The sequence below is a fragment of the Nicotiana tabacum genome, chromosome 22, assembly GCF_000715075.1.
Source record: "Nicotiana tabacum cultivar K326 chromosome 22, ASM71507v2, whole genome shotgun sequence".
Classification (NCBI taxonomy): Eukaryota; Viridiplantae; Streptophyta; class Magnoliopsida; order Solanales; family Solanaceae; genus Nicotiana; species Nicotiana tabacum.
In genome coordinates, this window is record NC_134101.1 from 75,233,629 (window position 1) to 75,253,012 (window position 19,384).

Genomic DNA, 19,384 nt, shown 5'->3' on the forward strand with positions numbered 1-19,384 from the left:
TTATATTTCTTGTCATTTGAATACTTTTCATTTGAGACCATAAGTATAATTTTGGCAAGTTAGCTTTTAAAATTTGTGCTTTTGTCAATTTGGGAATTAATGATAGTACTTGAGAGAAATCACCTCCCAAACTATTACTTTTTCACCAAGCGGTCATTGATATCCAATATATCTCTAAAACTCTGGGTAATTATTTTGATCGTTTGACCAGCCAAAAGCGCTTCATCCCATATTATCACTTTTGCTTTCCTTATAAATTTAGCATGATTGCTCTGTTTTGATATACTTGTGATCGTTATTTCAGTTATTTGAATAGGTATATCAAATCTAATCGTCTTCTTGAGCCGGGGGTCTTTCGAAAAATAACCTCTCTAATCTTCGGGGTGGGGATAAGGTCTGCGTACACCCTACCCTCCCCAGACCCCATTTGTGGGAACTCACTAGGTTATTGTTGTTGTTGTTGTATATGAAATCTAAAGTAAGTTGTACGACCTCATAATAAAATTGTTGTCGGTACACCACTTGTTCTTATTGCTAACAATATCATGCCTCTTGATCTGACATTTGCAAGTAATGCATGACATAGGAATATTATTTTGATTCCGCCGGAGGCAACTACAAAGGATAATCCTGTTATACCAAAGTCGATATTTTAAAATATCTCTAACACCCTTTATATGGAACAAATTTATGTAATTTTTTTTAACTTAAAAAAAAAGTTACTCATATAATGATGTTAAAAAATAATTTAATTGGGTTCTAAAGATTTGATTATTTGGTTTAAACATAAAAAATAATTTATTTTTTTGTTGACTCAGATTCTTAATATTAGTTCATATCATGTTTGAATATTTAACCACAATTATAATTTTATCCACCATATATTTTATTTTCAAAGAGTAAAAAGATCGATCTGATATTTTACTTTTAGATTTTTATGTTTGCAAAATCATTAGTGGTATTTACTTTTACCAACCTTTTTCTTTCTCATTCTCACACATTTATATTCTTAAAAAATTTCTTAGTTGTTCTTTAATAATTTGGTATATTTATTAATATTACACAAAAAATTAATAATAAAAAAATTATTTGAATAGGAGAGCAGTTCAAATATAATATAATAATATATTATCGTAAGGATTGTTTCTCAATTTCAACGCTTTAAGCAGTCCATTTAACATTATTATTTTTTCTTGGTATTGGATATTATAGAGTGGTAATGTATTACAAATATAGAGGATTCTTATGAAATTGATTTTATTAAACCTTCCTACATATTTGTAATAAGAATTCAATAGACAAGATTGTATTAATGTTAAAATCTTAAATATTAAAAAAATTTAACAAAGAAGTTATTGTAATCCAAAAAATAAGTTATTACAGTTATGTCCTTTCCTTATGAGTTCTTCTGTTTAATATTTTAGGGCTATTTTGGCCTATCAATATTGTATTCATGCTTTTATAATAATAATATATAAGCTCTCCTGTTTCTAAATAAATTTGGACAATATAATACGTTTTCAAATTAAATTAGTAATAAGAATTTTTTAAGAAGTATATCCTAAAAGTACTAGGATTACATGGCTAAAAATATGTCCATATCCCGAAAGTAATTATACTAATATGAAATCTAACGTGTTCCTAAAGGTATTAGGTTTACATGCTAACATATAATATTATATATCTATGCCCGAAAAAAATTATACTATTAGAATTCCTAAAGGTAATCATGTAGGATTCCTAACGTGTAGTATTATGTCCTAAAACTAATAAGCATTACAAGGCTAATGTCTAGAATTTCGATTATGTCCTTTTATTGTGAGTTATTATGCTTAATATTAAAAGGTTATTTTTGTAAACCAACATTTTATTCATGCTTTTATAATAATATAGATAATAATAATAATTATAATAATAATAATAATAATAATAATAATAATAATAATAATAATAATAATAATAATAATAATAATAATAGTAGTAGTAGTAGTAGTAGTAGTAGTAGTAATAATAATAATAATAATAATAGTAATAGTAATAATAATAATAATAATAATAATAATAATAATAATAATAATAATAATAATAATAATAGTAATAGTAATAGTAATAGTAATAGTAATAGTAATAGTAATAGTAATAATAGTAATAGTAATAATAACAAAATAATAATAATAATAATAGTAATAGTAATAATAATAATAATAATAATAATAATAATAATAGTAATAGTAATAATAATAGTAATAGTAATAGTAATACTAATAATAATAATAATAATAATAATAGTAATAGTAATAGTAATAGTAATAGTAATAATAATAATAATAATAATAATAATAATAATAATAATAATAATACTAATAATAATAATACTTGCTCAGATGTCTCATTTGTATACATGAATGTCTTGAAAGAAAATAGCACAAGAGATTTGACGGTTTTTTTTTTAATAAAGGTAAAGAGTCATTTTCTTAGTTTCAAATTGTAAGTGGGTGTAAGAGACATTTCCTCGAGGGGTAAATAGGAACAACTTTGCTTTTTTCTTCCTCCCCCCCCCCCCCCCGCGTCTTTTTGGAGGTGGGTGAGGGTGGGGGAACAGAAGACAGGAAATATTGTGAGTTAGTATCATTAAATTCCAATGTGAAACATAAATCTTATTGATAAGTACTATTCCAACTCCATCTCAACTCTCATTAGCTAGTAGCTACTATAACTCTCGAGTTAAGGAGAATTTCAGCAACAAAATAACAGAAAATGAATAAACATGAGACTCTATCCAATTTGTTCGTTGAATGAGAAGATCGTAAGTGCTGCCATTAAGTATCCTATGGAAAAATTGTAAAGAAGTTATTACACAATTTGACAAGATGCATATATCCTCCGAAACTTCTGGCAGGATTCTAGGCTAGCAGCACGACAACCAAGTGTAGGACTACAAAACACATCATTCTTCCTGCTGACTTACAGACCTTTCTTTCTCCTCTTTCTGCAATTGCAGGAATAAAATGGCCATATATCAGAAAGCTTTCTAGTAGAGCAAACAATTTAATAAATGAGCCATATGATGGTAACATACTACATAACATTCAGTATTCAGAATAGATTATCTATAGGAGAAATGATTTGGTATCAGCATTCAATAGGCCAAAGGCAGAATGTTTATAGAGGCTTAAGACTCAACAACTCTTCAAGGATGTTCTTAATCAGTAGATCATGCTCAAGCACGTCTTCAGGAATTCACTAGATCACAAAAGTTGTTTGTTTGAGTTTAGATTTGAAAAGAACAGAACAAAAGAAGTTTCAGCACCAGAGAGAAGACGAGGCAATAAGAATGATGAGAATTCAGAGAAAGAATTACAGCACTTGAATACATAGTTGGCGCTTACGAATTGAAAGCACATGAGTTACTGAAACCTCATACTACTGACACTAAAAGGAAACACCACAACCAACATACGAACTTCTGTTCTTGCGCTCCAGTAATTAATAGTTTGGCAACCACAATCTTTATATCCAATTGGCAAAACTCCAAGAAAACCAATAACCATCCACCTTGTCAGATGGACTGTGGAATAGACCAGCAAAGAATTTCACTGATCTCTGACAGCAGAATTAATAGTTTGGCAACCACAATCTTTATATCCAATTGGCAAAACTCCAAGAAAACCAATAACCATCCACCTTGTCAGATGGACTGTGGAATAGATCAGCAAAGAATTTCACTGATCTCTGACAGCAGAACAGTGTCAAATTTTTATCACAATCTTTTCCACTTCGGGAAAGCCAATTTGGGAATACTTAATATGTATCATCGGGTAGAAAAGAACAGTGCAAGAGAGGAAGTACAAGTGAAGGGCTGGATACCTGTCCAAGTCTGCATTTTAACCCCCTTTAAGACTAAATGGAGAAAATATATCTCTTTTATTTCCCTTCCACTTATTCCAAACAATAGTGCGCAAATGATAAATATTCCACTGAAAGGGACATGAACCAATGAATTTCTCTCTCCCTTACCCTTCTACTTCCCTTATGGAACTAAACATTGTTTTAAAGTTCACATCCAGTAGTTTAACATAAAGACGTCACAAAAGACAGACATTTATTGGTATTAACTTTTGATATAAGTCACACAATTGCCTGATGCTTACAAATAAGACTACCATTGTTGACACAAACAAAACATTGACAATTAGATCTTGTCATGCAATCACACAAAGATAGATGAGCTAAAATCTTAATGGATAGGATTTAGGGGAAAGATACAGGCTCTTCTAACGCCCAAGGGGCAGCTGGAACTTCGAACTATTCGTTTGGCTCACTGAGTATTAGGGTTTCAAGTAGAGGACAGTAAAACCAGCTAAAAGAAATAGAAATCTGGAGCTCAACAATCCAGAGTTAATGGGTTAATTGTAACCCAGTAGAGAAAGAAAATTATGGTCTGTCTTTTAAATTTGTACTAGGAGATGTCTTCATGAAAAAAGTATTATGGGCTATGTTAAACTGGCTCATTTTAAGGGTATGTATTTGGGCAAAAAAAAATTTGTTGTTGATAAGTAAGGTCATGTATTCAGGTATAGTAAGCCTCCCACACATAAGTCTAATTCTTCACTAATTTTAAGTGTATTTAGAACAACCCAACTACAGGGGGGGTGTAGAGGTAAGTTATGAGTTCATCCGAATCCAATAGCTTTGGATAGGACCCTATATATGTGTTGAAAATCCACAAAATAAGTACAAATAATTGATTCAAACCTAATAAATCAAATGGGAGTTGAGGTAAAATCTCAAAGTAGAATCCATAAAAATCCTGAATCCACCTCTGCCTAACCAAGTACTGCACGTCTACACCCATATCACACACGCTCTACACGGGTAAGTTAATGCAAATGAATAGTCCATGTAACATACACAATAAGAGGATAAATGAAACAAACGAAATAAGCATGACGGAAGCTTCTAAAAATGGAAAGATATATCTAAAAATGGAAAGATATTGAGAGGTAAAGGGCATCATCACATAATTAGGGTTTAGATAATTGCAAACATATCAAAGGGGTGTAAGGTAAGGGGGTTGTGGTGAAGTACCTTTTGGGCATTATGCCAAGAGAGACCCCTGTAGACGTTAACGGAGAATGTTGCAGTGAGATAAATGGTGGCGACGCCCAACCCCGCCGCCGCGGCCTTAAATATCAGATTCCCTGCCTTGCTACCCGCTCCCATCTTCCAATTTTACTGCACAAATACCCCACCTTTTGTTCGACAACTTGGTAGGGGGTATTTGTTATTTTCTTTTAATGAGACTAATGTCGCTCAATTCATCTAGTTTTAAACAACTTTTTTGATAAATTATCTTTTAACTCAATTCCACTGATAAAAGCTACTTATAAAATATTTCATAAATTAATTTCAACAATTTAAATTCATTAAGCTATCTCTTTAACTTTGATAAAAAAATTCATTATGACTCATATACTATAAAGTCAAAATTAACATCTTAATTTTCAAGTATTTCTATTCGAGTAGAACCAAACGCATGCCAACGCGGTCAAAGGTATTGATGCCAACTCTCACTTTTAGAGCCAAAGCTTTGGTTGGTGCAACCTGTTTGGAACCCACACTTCGTCGTACTGAGGAGGAGCTGATGCACCCGTCTTGACCTTATCCATTCTATTTTTCTTGGGTGAGTAATTTACATCTTTCTAGTTAGAACTCGATCAGCTATTAATAAAAATTATAATTTTCTTTGTTGTCAATGTCTTATTCATTCATTGTGTTCGGCCGATGCTCTTTTCTCATCTCCAACCATAACTATTGTTGTTAATATTATTCATTCATTGCAGTTCAACGGATACTCTTAAACATCTCAAACCATAATTACTTTGAACGTTAAGTAAAATCACGTGAGCAAGCGATCAAGGAACTTGACTTATCAGAAACTTGTTATTTTGGCAAGCAAATCCTGTCTTTTTGGTTTACCAAAAAAAAGATGTTGAAAGATACATATAAACTACAAGTCAGTTCAAATTGACCAAACCATATAATTAAACTTTTAATAATTACATAAATTGATTTTATATTTTGTCATAACTAAATGTCTGATCTTAATGTTTTATTACCTTCATAACCAACAACAACATACCCAGTATTATCTCATACCGTGGGGTATGAAGAGGGTAGTGTATACGCAGACTTTACCCCTACCTTGTGAGGATAGAGAAGCTGTTCCCAATAGACCCTCGACTCACGAAAGTATAAACACCACATTAATAAAAATATAGACAAGAAGGGACAGTACCAAAAAGTCATATAAAAGCAGAATAAAAATAACAAAACAGTAAGGTGATCAACAATGAAAGAAAACAACGGTTACGCATAAAAACCAACTACTAATAGAAAGCGAGATTGCGCCAATACTACTGTTATGAACACTCCAGACTACATACTCTACTACTCCAATCCTCGACCTCCATACCTTCCTATCAAGGGTCATGTCCTCGGTTAGCTGAAGTTGTACCATGCTTTGCCTAATCACCTCTCCCTACCTCTTCTTTGGCCTACCTCTATCTCTCTGTAGGCCCTCCAATGTAAATCTCTCGCGCCTCCTCACCGGGGCGTCTGTGCTCCTCCTCCTCACATGACCAAACCACCTGAGCTGCGCTTCACGCATCTTGTCCTCAATAGGGGCCACACCCACCTTGTCGTGAATAACCTCATTTCTGATTCTATCTAACTTGGTGTGCCCGCACATCCATCTAAACATCTTCATCTCTGTTACTTTTATCTTCTGGACATGTCTTGACTGGCCAACACTCAGCCCCATACAACATCGTTGATCTGACCACCACTCTATAGAACTTACCTTTAAGTTTCGGTGGCACCTTCTTGTCACACAAAACACCTGAAGTGAGTCTCCATTTCATCCATCCCGCCCAAATACGATGTGTGACATCTTCATCAATCTCCCCATCCCTCTGAATAATAGACTCAAGGTACTTAAAATTCCTTCTTCTAGGGATGACCTGCGAGTCCAGCCTCACCTCTCCTTCCACTCCTTGAGTGTCGCCACTGAACTTACACTCCAAGTATTCTGTCTTGGTCCTGCTCAACTTGAAACCTTTAGATTCCAGGGTCTGCCTCCATACCTCTAATTGCACATTCACACCGTCTCGCGTCTCGTAACCAACCTTCACGAATTCACACAACGCGGCAATCCTATTTTGCTAAATCAACCGTACAATATTTTTTCATATTTTTAAAAATCTTGCATGATGGCAGATTTAGTAAATATGCGGCCATTTCAGAAATTCCTCGAAATTCTAATTTTATTTTTTTTTGAATTTTCAACTTGAATAAACTGAGTGGCTCTATTCAATTCAACCCCCTTTTTGGGGGTAAAAATAGGAAATATAATACTACTCTACTAGATACTAACCATCATCACATGAAGTAGTTGTGCTTTAAAGAGCACAAGAGTAACCCAGATTAGCCAAAAAGCTACTAGTACTAGACAAAACATTTCTGATACAAGTTCTTCCTTCCCTATCCATACTAAACACACTTTGTAGTTACTAAGGGAGGGGATGGTAAATGGACTAAAATATTGAAGTTTGCAAACCTTCATCCCTTCTTTTGCTAACGAGTCCACTACTAAATTTTGTTCCCACAAACAGCGCGTGATGAAAAGGAAGAATCTATATTAAATTTTATTAATTTTAGTCAATATCATGTTTTAGAACTCAAGTTCAAATATATGGACTTATTTTCAAGAAGCTCAAGATTGATTTCAAGAAGTCAAGATTCTTTCCATTTGTAAAATAGGATTTATTGTGTCTTTGCAAGAAAGGATATTTCTTATTTCCTTTTCTTGGTAGGTTTAAACTTTCTTTATTGTCTTCTTTTTAGAATAAGATTTTTTTTAAGTAGGATTTTAGCTTCTTTTCCTTATAGAATAAGGATTTTACTTTTCTTGTCTTTTGCTATTTTATTTTCTTATTAGAATAAGAATTGTAGTTATCAAAGAAGAGACCTTAGGCCTATATAAAGGATTCTCATGCCATGTAGAATAGAATTCACATTTTTATATTGCTCTAATTTGTAATAGAGTATTTTTCTCTATTTTGTATTTTTTTATCCTTGTTTTTAGTTTCAAGCAAGGTGTTAATAGTCTTTATCTTGTTTTCAATTGCGTGTAGTGTTTCTTTATTACGTTAGTTGATTCCAAGTGGTGACTTTAGAAACTTTTAAGTTTTTGATCGAAATTCATTCTTTTGATATCATAGAATCAAAACTTTCATTGAACCAGTGCAACACCAATATTTAATTGTTTTGAACGAGTAAATAATCTTTCTTATAGTTCAGATCGTCATCTCTCACTTTATTTTTGAATCATCAGATTTCGAGTCCTAAAATGATGTTTTTTGAAATCAGCCCACAAAACCACGTTTTTGTTTCAAGATCTTAATCCTGATCGGTTGATTCTTTGTTAACTCGAAGCATGACATCACAGTGTTTAAATTGCCGGATTCCCAACTGGAGCATCAAGGACCTGCATTCAAGGATAATATTTGGTATATTTAATTGTGTTGTCATTTATCATTTCAAGTACCTCAGTTGAATCCATCTTACTTCTAGAGAACCTTGGGATAAAGCTAGTTTGAGTAGTTCATAAATTGATAGACATATACAGTGAAGAGTGAGAACATAAAGAAATATTAATTGTCTAACTTGTAAATTGTGACTCGTATCAGAAAACAAGTTGCGCAATAAATTAATCAAGGTCATAAAAAATTCAAAGGAAAATATTTGGACAAATTCATCCACAATAATATTGATATATATAGGTTATCTCACATTATTGATCTTACGTAAGTCTGGAATCAAATGCTCAATATATGAGGCATCTACTTTCGAGGAGTCTTCAAATCTATGATCAGAGGCAGATTCAGAATTTGATGGTTACGGGTGTCACTATATTTAATGTAAACTTACTAGTAGTCAAGGAGGTTGAATTAGGGTGTACATTTGGTCGGCTCACTCTATTTCGAATTAATTCGGCTCGGTTCAATCCATTTTGAATTAATTCGATTTATTTTACAAGATATTTTGATGCATAAATAAACACATAGTAACCAAACTAAAAATATTTGGTCCTTTCAAAAATAAAATATTAACAAGATAATAAAGGAAAATGATTAAAGCATATTCAAATTAAAAAAATTGAGATCTAGAACAAGAAAATATATTAGCAAATATACTTGTATAATCTAAATAATTAATAAAAATGAGATTGTACACAAAGAGAAAGCACAAAGATGGAGATAAAACAAATTAAGAAAAAGAGAAGTAAAGAAAACGATCTGGAAAGAGGGAAAATGGAGAAGTAAAATTGGCTTTGCATTATGAGTGAAATGGGGATCAATCCTGGGCCTTGGCCATGGCAAGGGGCAGTTTGACTTTGACACCTATGGGCTTAGGGTGCCACTTTATGTATATATACCTTCTTTCTTTTCTTTTTTTCTTAGATTGATTCTATTTGTCGAATCCTAAGGTTCATTATTCTTGATAACCTTATCTAGATTGCATTCTCTCCAATCTACATTTACATTTTATTTATCCTTGCATTTTGTATCAAGTTACGCCACATATCCTCGGAACTGCGTATAAATTCAACTCTATCCTTTTTTCGGGTAAACAAGTATCACTACTTTATACCGGTTCCGAGGGTTAATTTCACTGATGGTCATCCAACTTATCATTTATTTCACAAAAGTCACTTATCTATTTTTCATCACTTAAAAGTCACTCAACTTTACCTTTGTAACATAAAAGTCATTCTAGTTCAAAACCTATAAAATATCCTATAAAAATATGACATAGCATTAAATTTAATTAAAAAATTAATTATAGTGCCACATAAGCTTAAATGGGTCATACCCAATTTAGACCCATTTCATCTGCAATTTGATTTGACCCATAACCCAAATTAGGGTTGTTCAAAACCGAACCGAAATTGTTAACCGAACCAAATTGATGGCTTATTGGCTTATTGATATCGGATTATCGGGGTAATGGATGGGGAACGGATTGAGATGTTATAATTAATGGCTTAACGGTTTGGGGGCGGATTACTCAATTTTCTTATCGGGTAAACCGTTAACCCGTTAAGAATTTTTATATTTAAATTTTTACCCCTATGTATATAAAGTACCATTGTTATTTGTCTTTCCTTCATATCGTTATTTGTATATTACTATTATTTTTCCAACTTCTTGATTCAATTACAGGTGGCTGCCTAGTTTTATATGAATATTGATTTTCCCACATGTTGTACCTTTATACAGAATCGAATTATAGCTTCTAGCTAAATTAAGCGTCATAGCTTTGAGGGCGAAGGCTAAAGCTTTTGCCTTTTGATTGATTATGAATGAATGTCCATTTGAAAGTTTGACTGATTATCGAACGAATGTGTTTTTCTGGTTTTACAAATTTGGTTAATATGTGTAATGACAGTATGTGTAGTCTTGGTATTGATTGAATGATTGTTCAAAAAAAATTTATTTGGTTTAGCCGATAAGCCGTCCGATAACCGCCCGATAATTATTAATCTGATACCAATCCGCTCGTTGTCTTATTGGATGGCTAACGGATTACTACATTTATAATCCGATAACCGTTAAGCTGAATCGTTAAGTGTAATTATTCGCCCGATCCGCCTGATAAACACCTCTAACCCAAATGAGTTTTAATATTTTGAACATTAGACATGGCATGGACCTATAAAATATCCAATAAAAAATATGACATACATTTAATTAAAAAATCTAACAATAATGCCACATAAGCTTAAATAGACCATATCTAAGTTAGACTCATTTCTTTCCGATTTGACCTATAACCAAAATGAGTTATTAATATTTGAACAATTAACCGGACTAGCACTTTGATTTTGTGGTTAATTTGTAGAAAAAGAAGTCTAAGAAATTTAAGAAAAATTAGGTCTTTTGAATTTATCTTTAAGTTTTGGTTGTACATTTACAGTCAATGACACAATACATTGTCTCTTTCTTTTGTCCAAACTATCGCTATAGGTTGTCTACAATTGCGGTGTATATTGATAATTTCTACTATGCAATTTCATTGTGGGTGTTTCTTACTGAGCAGTATTTTTATCTGTTAGTATTGCTTAATAAGCAATATTTTGACTTTAATGGAATAGTAATTTGTGAAAATAGGTTCTTATTAGCTTGTTGTTCTTGTCTGTTAGTGGTACATTTATATATTATGTGAGATTGATATGGTAATATTTTAACTTCATGAAAAATTATAAAATGATATGAAGGATGTTGTAACGACCCGACTTGTCGCTTTAAGAATTTACGTTCCGTTCGGTAGCTTAAGGTCTCGAGCAGTATTGAAATGTGTATTATGACTTTTGAAGGTGGTCAAGTTTGGTTTTCGGATGATTCAGGATTTAATTGAAAAAATAATTCTTTTTTTGGAAGTTTAAGTTGAAATAATTGACCGAATGGTGAATTATGTGTAAACTACCCCGAAATAGAGTTTTGATGATTCCAATAGTTCCGTATGGTGATTTTAAACTTAGAAGCTTGTCCGAAAAATATTTTGGAAGTGCGTAGTGAAATTTTGCTTGAAATGGCGAAAGTTGAATTTTTGGGAAGTTTGACCGGAGAGTTGACTTTTTGATATCGGAGTCGTAATCTCATTCTGAAATTTTTCATATGTCATTTTTATGACTTGTGTGCAAAATTTGAGGTCAATCGGAATTGATTTGATACGTTTCGGCGCAAAAGAAGTTGAAAGATTTGAAAACTCATAATTTGATTCGATGCGCGATTCGTAATTTCGGTGTTGTTTGGCATGGTTTGAAACCTCATTGTCACGACCCAAAATCTCATTAGTCGTGATGGCACCTAACCCAACCCGTTAGGTAAGCCAATTTCCAACTATCCAATTTCAATGAAATTAATTAAAAGAAAATATCTAAAACCGATACATCTCCCCAAGAACTGGTAGTACAAATCATGAGCTTCTAAGAATAGAGTATACAAAGTAGAAATGAAATAAATGCATAGTCTGTTTGAATAATACATAAACAGAGCTTTTATAAATCTAAGGTTACCCTGAACAAGAGGCAGCTACAACAGGAACGCATGTACATCTTCAAGTCCCGCAACCAGCAAGCACAGCAATAGCAGCAGCCAACATCTGCACGCAATGTGCAAAAGTGTAGTATCAGTACAACCGACCCCATGTACTGAGTAAGTAACAAACCTAGCCATAGATTGAAAGTAATGACGAGCTTCTACCAAGGTCGGGTCCACAATCAATAGTACATAACAATCCATAACAATATAAAGCAAATAATACCATAAATAACTCAGGGATAAAATACTCAGGCAAATAATGATTTCAAAAATTATAGTTCTTCCTTTCAAATATCTCAGTGAAAACCCAAATCGTTTGTCGAAGTTTCCAATAATATAAATAGTTTGAAAACATTAAATTTCTCCCAAAACCTTGTTAATAATAAATAAGATGTTTCATTTTCCTTCCGGATAACCCGTGTAAAACAAATGCATCACTATGCCCATCTGTCAAAAATGTGTGAGAAATCATGAATGATGTGATGTTGTACAGCATGAGGAAAAAAATACATCTCTATGCTTGTATGTCATGTGTGCATGCCAATGCGATGCAATTCATTGATAAAATCATAAACAGCCCCTCGGGCAGAACATCACTCATATATAGCCCCTCAGTCAAACCTCACAGTCACTCGTGCCACTCGGGCATACCTCACAATCACTCTTGCCACTCGGGCATACCTCACAATCACTCATTCCTCCCAGTCACTTAACACTCGGCACTCGGCACTTGCACTCAGTAGGTACCTGCGCTCACTGGGGGTGTGTACAGACTCCGGAGGGGATCCTTCATCCCAAGCACTATAATCTGCACGGACAACTCACGTGCGATAATAATAAAGTATGATGCAGGCGGGCAGCCCCGATCCACACTCATCCTCACAATTCAGGCCCTCGGCCTCACTCAGGTATGCTGCAGGCGGGCAGCCCCGATCCACACTCATCCTCACAAATCAGGCCTTCGGCCTCACTCAGTTATAAACCTCTCAAGCCACTTGGGCATTTCAGTAAAACGGGGCATTCGGCCCAAAATATTTTTGTGCATCAAAATAGAGTCATAAAACTGAGTTATGATATGCAATGAAATGAATATGACTGAGTATGACTTTTCAATTTAACACAATAATTCACAGCAATATGACCTCTGTGGGTCCCAATAATACTGGCACATAGCCTCATCATGATTTGTAATATGCTTTTCAGCTCAATTTCTTTAACACATAAAACCGCATGGAAAATACCAAGGTTATTTAACTATAACATTCCACATAAATAATTATGTCACAATTTTTATAGTGCACGCCCACACGCCCGTCACCTAGCATGTGCGTCACCTCCCAACAATTCACAAAATACATATATTCAGGGTTCATACCCTCAACTCCAAGATTAGAAGAGTTACTTACCTCAATCCAAGCAAATTCTTTAATCCAATAAACCTTTTCCTCGTGATTCGGCCTCCGAACACCTCGAATCTTAGTCAAAATAATTCGATACAATCAACACGAGGTATAGGAATCAATTCCATATGAAAATGCTAATTTTTCATAAAAATCCGAAATTTAGTTCAAAAATTGCCCGTGGGGTCCACGTATTGGAACCCGAAAAAATTATAAAATCCGAACACCCGTTCCGATACGAGTCCAACCATACAAAAATTATCAAATTCCGACATCGGATTGACCTTCAAATCTTCATTTTACATTTTTGGAAGATTTTATAAAAATCTGATTTTTCTTCCATAAATTCATGGATTCATGATGTAAATGAGTATGGAATCATCCAAATTCGAGTCCGAGGTCGTTTACACATAACTCGACATCCGGTCACTATTTTAACTTAAGCTTTAAGCCTTGGAACTAAGTGTTCCAATTCATTCCAAAACCTCACCGGACCCGAACCATTTTCCCCGGCAAGTCACACAACAACTGTAAAGCCCAATTTGAGAAGTAAATGGGAAAACTGAGTTGTAATACTCGAAACGACCAGTCGGGTCATTACACTCAACTAAGTTCGTATTGTATTTTGGGACATGTTGGCATATTTGGTTAAGGTCCCAAGGGCCTCGGGTGGATTTCGGAAGGTTAACGGAATAGATTTCGGACAAAATGAGCTGTTGGAATTTTTCTGCTGCAGAAGCTGTTTTTGGACAGCAACTGGTACAATCACAGAGCCAGGTTTGGAAGCTTATATCTCTAAATTTATAAGGAATATGAAAATTTTCAAAACATCAAAGTTGTATCCCTTTGATTCTAGTTTCCAGAAAGTTAAACCATTCATCATTTGGACATTTGTACAGAAAGTTATGGTCGACTGAATGAAGGCTGGTAAAGCAGTTTCACCAGAAATTTCTGATGCGTGGAGCCTACTTTGAAAGCTTATATCTTGAAATCTATAAGGAATCTGAAAATTATCAAAACGTGAAAATTGTTGCCCTTTAATTCTAGTTTCCATAATAATAAATCATTTATCATTCGGATATTTGTACAAAATGTTATGGTCGATTGACTGAAGCTGGTACTGCAGTTTTTGGCTACAACAATGTGCATCGCCAGAAATTTCTACTGCACAGGGCTGATTTTGGGAGCTTATATCTCGCAATCTATAAGGAGTTAGGCGATGAGCAAAACATGAAAGTTGTAGCCCTTTGTATCTAATTTGCATAAATATAAACCGTTTGGCAGTTGGAGTTGAGTACAAGAAGTTATGATTGATATACTATAGGCTGTCAGGGAAGAGTTTTGGAAGAGTTTGATGTTTTCAGCATAAGCATGTAATGATCCAAAGGTCCCTTTTTAGTTCTAGAGATCCAAATTTGATTTCGAGACTTTCGGGATTTTGATAATGAATTATAGGAGTGATCTGGAAAGTTTGGTCTAATTTCATCAAGTCGCAATTGGGTTTTTTGCGCAAAACATGAGTTAATTATTTAACGAGCGAAATTGGTATCGCATTGAGCGAATGAGCTCCGAATTGAGTATCGATTGAATGACTAGGTTCGTATTATTATTTGTGACTCATAGGAATAAGAATCATCGAATTCCGAATTCGTATGATGGAGTTAGAGCCTTTTTAGTGAAAACAATAATTGTTGGTGCAAGCAAGTTCTGGTGTGGACTTTTAGTGACGAAAAATGAACTTTTAGTGACGAAAAATGGACTTTTAGTGACGGATGGGCAGAAACTTAAGGACCAAAAATGGTCATTTCCTTCATTTCGTTTTTGGATTTTTGGAACACGGTTCTTGGGCGATTTTGATGATTTTTTCACGACTTCGACTTAGGTAAGTGTCCTATATCCAAAAGTGATTATATTTTATAAATCCATTATTAGATTCATCATTTATTTCGGATTTAAATGGAAGAAATCAAGATTTTTGCAAAACTTTTCAAGAACGAAAATTTTAAATTTGAAGGTCGAGTTATTATCGGAATTTGATAAAATTGATATGGGTGGACTCGTAATTGAATGGGTTGTCGGATTTTGTGAGTTTCGTCGGATTCCGAGATGTGGGCCCCACAGGTGATTTTTGAGTTAAATTTCGGATTTTGTTGGAAAATTAGTATTTTCATATGGAATTAATTCCTATAATTAGTATTCACTGAATGGAAATAACTTGGTTAAATTTGAGCTGTCCGGAGGTCAATTTAAGCAAGAAGGCGATTTTGGTACATCGACCTAACTTCAAAAACGTAAGTATCTTGTCTAACCTTGAGTGGGGGAAATTCCCCTTAGGCATTAAATCTTATGTGCAATTTGTGTAATTGAAAACTATGTACGCGGGGTGACGAGTACGTACTTGGTTTATATGTGCAAATTACATTGGTTAAAACCCTTAGACACCTTTATGTATTAAATTGAAAATTATTGGCACTTATTAAATTCTTTAATTGTCTTACCTAAATCCTTGTTTTGTTGGATTTATTTTTATATGATGATTTGGTGTGATTGCCACCTTGATTTTTATATAAAATATTATTTTGTTGAGTTGTTCACTCCCGGATATATTTGTTAAGATTTTGTGCACATTATGGTCGAGTCATGGGCTCCTTATTGTGAAAAAATAATGTATTATTAATTTCTGTGGAAAGTTGTAATATTTGAGCACTTTATGTGCAATTTGTGGTATGTTGTAATATTTGAGCACTTGATGTGCAATTTGTGATATATTGTAATATTTGAGCACTTGATATGCAATTTATGATATGTTGTAATATTTGAGCACTTGATGTGCAATTTATGATATGTTGTGATATGTGAGCACTTGAGGTGCAAGTTGTGTTATGTTGTGATATTTGGGCACTTGAGGTGCGATTTGTGAAATATTGTGATATTGATACGCATGCAATGATATAAGGGCAGGGTGTTGAAACGCATGCGGTGAGATAAGGGTGGCTTGATACACGTGGCTAGTAGGGGAACTACTAGAAGTCATGCGGTGCGATAAGGGTGGCTAAAACTCGGGATGCTATTTCGGAAAAAATAATTTCTTTAAAATTAAATGTGAAGGCTCCCGCGGTGATATAAGAAAATGAGATATTGTCAATTTATTTATGATTTGGGACTACGAGACGGTACCTCGGGAGTGCTCTGTTGATATTTCTTTATTTATGTTCTTGTCTTGGGTGATTTTGTTTCATTTAATAAGTAAATTCTTTTCTTCCGTGATGTACTAGTTGACTTTATTATTATGTGTTTTGTGCTCCTAGTTGTATTGTGTTAGCTTTGGCTTTTTAGCACGAGACTCTGAAGAAGTATATTTCTGACTTTTCTTACTGATTTTCGATGGTTGAGTTGATTTAAATAAAAGAAAATATTATTATGTTTTAAATTAAATAGTTTTACATCCAAATCAGTAGTTTATCTGATGCTTTAATTTAAGTGCAATATTATTTTCTTCACCCAAATGATTTCTAAAATAAATTCATTTCTTTATTGATTTCTTACTTGATTTAAAAATTGTAAACTCACTTTAGTGGAAATAAATTGATCGTATGGATCTTATATATATATATATATATATATATATATATATATATATATATATATATATATATATATATATATATATATATATATATATATATATATATATATATATATATATATATATATATATATATATATATGCAGTTGTGATAGAAATATGGGCACGAGGTGCCGTAGGAATATGGAAGTGGGTTGAGACCCGTATTTTTATGATTATGAAATGAGGTATCTGACTTTTATTTGAAGGAATTATATTCCAAAAATATTATTTGAAAGAATTATAGTTAAAAGAAATTTATTTGAAGGGAGTATATTCAAAATATATATTTATTTGACAAGGTTATATTCAAAGAATTTTTATTGAAAAACTTATATTTGAAAGATTTATACTTGAAGTATTTACATTGAAAAGACATATATTTGAGGGACTTGATTGATTGGTTGTATTTGTGTTCCTTATTCGTTTGAACAATATTTATGGTGTTCTTGTTGCCTTGTTATTTACATCATTTATTTATTCTTGTTGCCATCATTGCCATTTATTATTATTATTATTATTATTATTATTATTATTATTATTATTATTATTATTATTATTATTATTATTATTATTATTATTATTATTATTATTATTATTATTATTATTATTATTATTATTATTGTTATTGTTATTGTTATTGTTATTGTTATTGTTATTATTGTTATTGTTATTGTTATTGTTATTATTGTTATTGTTATTGTTATTATTATTGTTATTGTTATTATTATTATTATTATTATTATTATTATTATTATTATTATTATTATTATTATTATTATTATTTATTATTATTATTATATATACTACTATATTACATAGGTTATTTGATTAGTGAGTGTCTTGACTGTACCTCGCCACTACTCCACCGAGGTTAGTCTTGATACTTATTGGGTACCGATCGTGGTGTACTCATACTACACTTCTGTACATTTTTGTGCAAAGCCAGGTATTAGAGATATCGGACTCGGGTAGAGTTAGTGTGTTGATCACAAGGATTCAAGGAAGAACTGTTTGGTTGTCGCAGTCCCTTGGAATTTTTCTATTTTATTGCACTGTTAATTATTATTCGAACAATATTGTATATTCGATCCTTGAGATCATTTCATAAATTCAGTTAGAGTTCGTGACTCAGTATTACCAGTCTTGGGAGTTTTTTAAAATTATTTCCGTTATTGGTTTCGACACGTGTATTAAATTATATCTTTATCAAAAAAAAAAGGGGGGGGGGGGGGGAGGGGGACTTGAATTGTAATTTTAATCGACTTACCTAGTCTTAGAGACTAAGTGCCATCACGACGCTTGTGGTGGAATTTTGGGTCATGACAAATGCAAAAACTGGTTCTGTGCTAGTTTTGTTCATATTTTTAATAAAATTATAGGTGGTGGCATTAAGGTTATTACGTAACAAATAATATAAGATATTTTTACCACAAAATAATTGTTCTCTTCTTTTCCTTCTAATGTTCAAATTATTAAAACCCATTTGGATTATGGGTCAAATCAAATTGTGGATGAAATGGGTCTAAATTGGGTATGGTCCATCTAAGCCTATGTGGCACTATAATTAGATTTTTTAATTAAATTTAATGCCATGTCATATTTTATAGGTTTTGAACTAGAATGACTTTTAAGTTACAAAAGTAAAGTGAAGTGACTTTTAAGCGATGAAAATTAGATAAGTAACTTTTGTGAAATAAATAATAAATTGGATGACCATAAGTAAAGTTAACCCCATATTTGGTTGTACATATGTAATTACATAGTTAAATAAAATATTTTCAAATTAACATGCAAATAAATTTTACTGTGCGACAAATATATATATATATATATATATATATATATATATATATATATATTATTTATTATTGTTGGACTAAAAATACATATTTTTTGGATGAAAATATATTAATTATTATTAAATACTAAATAATATCATAAGGAAAATAATTAGCATCTTCCATATAAATAATATTGTAACTTAAAAGAGAAAAATGAAAATTTCAATAACAAATCAAAATTCTTTACCAACTCATGTGAATATAAAAAGGACAGATATGAGCTCATAAAGTATTTTTTTATAGTTAATATTTATACGAAGAAACTAGAAAATAGAACTAGTAAAATATGAACTGCAGATAGAAAATATGAGTTGCAAATCGTTTGAATATGAACTGTCTGGAGTAAAA

The 19,384-nt window shown here is 32.4% G+C and overlaps 1 long non-coding RNA gene across 1 annotated transcript; it reads right to left on the bottom strand.

Moving 5' to 3' along the window:
• Positions 1-2,642: 2,642 nt before the first annotated feature.
• On the bottom strand, positions 2,643-5,292 carry LOC107779628 (uncharacterized). Its single transcript, XR_001646654.2, has 2 exons — positions 5,089-5,292; positions 2,643-2,989 (listed from the first exon to the last, which is right to left on the bottom strand). It is a non-coding gene; the product is annotated as an uncharacterized LOC107779628 (long non-coding RNA).
• Between the last annotated feature and the right edge of the window lie 14,092 nt (positions 5,293-19,384).